The sequence below is a fragment of the Hydra vulgaris genome, chromosome 07 (genome assembly GCF_038396675.1).
Source record: "Hydra vulgaris chromosome 07, alternate assembly HydraT2T_AEP".
Classification (NCBI taxonomy): domain Eukaryota; kingdom Metazoa; phylum Cnidaria; class Hydrozoa; order Anthoathecata; family Hydridae; genus Hydra; species Hydra vulgaris.
In genome coordinates, this window is record NC_088926.1 from 20,925,571 (window position 1) to 20,929,136 (window position 3,566).

At 32.9% G+C, this 3,566-nt stretch overlaps 1 non-coding gene across 1 annotated transcript; it reads right to left on the reverse strand.

Moving 5' to 3' along the window:
* Window positions 1-1,594: 1,594 nt before the first annotated feature.
* LOC136082841 (U2 spliceosomal RNA) lies at window positions 1,595-1,776 on the reverse strand. Its single transcript, XR_010639760.1, has one exon. It is a non-coding gene; the product is annotated as a U2 spliceosomal RNA (small nuclear RNA).
* Between the last annotated feature and the right edge of the window lie 1,790 nt (window positions 1,777-3,566).

The following is a 3,566-nucleotide window of genomic DNA, read 5'->3' on the forward strand; positions in this document are numbered from 1 at the left end:
ATTACGTAAAATCTTACGTCTCGGTAACGTAAAAATAACGGACATTTTGCACGTATTGTTACGTTACAATTTTACGTATCGTTACGTAAAATCTTTCGTCTCGGTTACGTTAAAATAACGGACATTTTGCACGTAACGTAACGAATCTTGTTTACGTTACCATACGTAATGTAACCTGAAAATGTTATAGGGGGGATATATCCTATTTTTTAATTCTAAATTTGTAGCAAGAATTCTGCCGTTTTCATCCTGTGTAATTTCTTTATAAATAGTTTCTTTTTTGGTTAGAATAGCCACACTGCGCTTTTTTTGGTTTCCATTATTCCATAGAGAACTTCCTTGAGTTTGGTGTTTCCATTTATTCGACCATTTATTTTGATTTCGTTCGGAACTATGCGTTTCTTGTAAGTATATCACGTTTTAGAAAAAATGAATTAGGCTTTCAAACGCGCATTTATCAATAAAGTAAAAAAATCGTAAATAACAAAAAAAGTAAATTACCCTAATCCGTAGTAACTTCTGTTTTCTTTACTAATGCGCTTTGTTAATTTTTCAGTTTCAGCTCTTTTAAGTGTTTTTCTTTTTTTGCTTTTACGTTTAATTTTTTTTTTTGTTAAAAGGATCGTTATCTATCATCGAGTCATCTAAATCATGGGTACTTTGTTTATCGCTGGTGTCTTCCTTAGTTTCGTTCATTTCTTGGGGTTTGTTTGGTGATTCTTGTAGGTTTGTTTCGCGTGTACTATTTGATGGGTTTGGTTCGACATTATTAGGAGTAGCTGTTGCTTCGGGAATCTCTCTTTGGGTTTCGATTTCTGGTTGTGGTGACGGTGCTGCTTCGTCTTGGCTTCCGTCGAAGTTGATGGTGTTTCGAGGGGTTGAGCCGTTGGTGTTTCCGTCTTCCGTTGTTGTTGTTTCGCATCCTGTCTATTATGGAACGTTCTTATTTTGTACCCCATTACTTCCATGCTGAAGGGCAATGGTTTTATCATATTCTTCATGACTGCCACAAGAATGCCGGTGAGTAGAGTTTTCCTTTCAGCGTACTTCACATGACATGCTTGGTCAGAACATGCCGTCCATAGCCCATCTGTTCAAAAATATTCCCGATTTTGAGTTCTTTATTCTCAATTGGGAGTCCAAACACAGAAACATGCATTAAAGTGCTCGGTTCCCATTCGGGGTTAGATTTTTGGAATAAGTGGTGTGTACCGCCAATAGTGAGTCTTTTCTCAAGAAGGAAGTTTCTCACTTGATAGGTTTCATCACTATTTCCATTACTCTATTATTACGAATAAGTTGATACCTTCCATATGATCGTTTAGGTCCGCTTCTTCCAAGGCCATTAAAACTTCGTAGGATGATATTCTTTTATTGAGGACGGTTAATAAAGTTTTCGGTAATTGCTTTTTAAAAGTGTTCTGAATATTTTGGATGGTTACGCTAGCGTATGATTTCTTTAAATTTTTGGGCAGGGCTTCCGCGTCCCCTTTTTATCGAGTGGTCCTGCTGGTCCATATCTCCATCTTCGTCGGTGCTATAGTCAGAAACAAACTCATCTTGAAAGGTAAAGCGCTGATTTGAACTATTTCCAAAAGAGTTTGCGCTTGTTCTTCAGGCTGTGACATCATAACTCCAAATAACACACAAAAACTGATATCTCATTAAAAATAAAAAAGCCAACAAAATCACTAAAATCACTTTATAAATCGCTGCCTCGGTCAAAATCAAAAACAGATACTACACTTGATCTTAGCCATTAGGCCGAGAAGCGATACTACACTTGATACTACAGATACTACAGAAAGAACAGATACTTTTTTATTTTTTATTTACCAACCAACTAGAGTTAGCTGCAGCTGAAACCAGACTTACACAGGGCCCTATAAGGCGGTGTTATTTTGGAGCCGAGACTCCATGTTTTGGCCCATTTAAGGGTTTTTTGGCCCATTTAAGGGTTTGGTATGGCCCACTTAAGGGTAATTCCGAGTGTAAAAAATAAAAATTCAAAAAATAACCTACTATCTCTAAATGACTTAATTTTTGCAACAAAGATACTTAACTACGCTAAAAAGAATTCCTCAAAGTTGTTTTAAACAAATCTGAATATTTTAGAAGTTATGCTAGTTTGAAATTCAAAACTTAGTAACACTTTTACTTATCATGCTCCCCTAACAACGTCCTTAGTAACAAGTAAATGTCAATACATACGTTGTTACTTAACTATATTATTTCATAGTTTAAAAATTTTTCCACATATTATTAGATGCTATAAAACCATAAAATTATACTGAGAAATAATAATTTTTTATATTTATTAATAAATCAATAAGAGTAAATTAGCGTTTTTAATAAAATTTAAAAGCAAACATGCTTCCTTTAAGAAGAATTACAGAAAAGGTTATGATCTATATATTTCCAAACTTTATATTGTTAAAGTATATATAAATAAAAAAAAAAAAAACTGAGCTGTTTTTTTTTACTTACTAATCTAAAAAATTGAATTTTTATTTTTGATTGAAAGTATATTGAGATTGAGACAGAAGATTGATTGGTATTTATGTTTAGGCACAACCAGAAAGCAAGAGTTCTCACTTATGTGTAAAACTACAATCAGGGTGTTAGCCAGCCTGTTAACGCGGTTTTCCATTTGATTTAAAATTCCCAAAGGTTTTTAAGTTCATGGTAAAAAAAAATTAAATCAGTCTCAGATTTAAATTTTTGCGCTAGACTAGTAAAAAACGCAATTAGTACGCGCGAAAAGGAAATGAATTAAGTTAATCAATTGGGACAGTGGTCGGCACCATATTTCCAAAGGAGCCCACTTGCAAAATTCTTGTTTTAGTTGCGGCCCGCAGCAATAAATAAATTATATATAAAATAGGTTATATTACCTATATAACAGAATATAGTATAGAATTAGATTATAGAACTAATAATTGTATCAATACAAAATACATACTTAAGAAAAAAACACATAAAACACAATTAAAAATTACTACTTTGTATATTATGCAGTTACACTACTTTGTATATTATGCAGTTAGGTGGCTTGGGACCCACAAATTATGTAGCAAAGGCCCACAATTGGGCCGCGGCCCACAATTTGCCGACCTCTGAATTAGGAATTAAGATCGATTTTTTAATGTGAAAAAAAAGTGTCGTCATTAACAAGCAAGATCATTCATTCAAAAGTTGAAAAAAAAATGTTTTTAATTTTTAATTGACGTCAGTTATTCTCCAGTTAAAATTGTTCAATAGACCAATTTCAAGTGACGTTTGAGCAAAATGTAAACAATAAGCGCGCAGATACTGGCAGGCAAAACAAAATTAAAATAGCGGTTTAACTATAGTCAACATTTACTTTTACTTACTAAACATAGCTATTTAAAATATTAAAATCAATTGTCAATAAGTAAAAAATGAATATTTCAAAACCAATTGAAGTAAATCCAGAAAATTTTAATGAAAGTGTTTGGAAGAAAGACATTACAAAGTTGCCTGACATTATTTGGAGAGACGTTTTAATTTTTCTCATAGACACTCCTAGTGAGTTTACAAAAGAA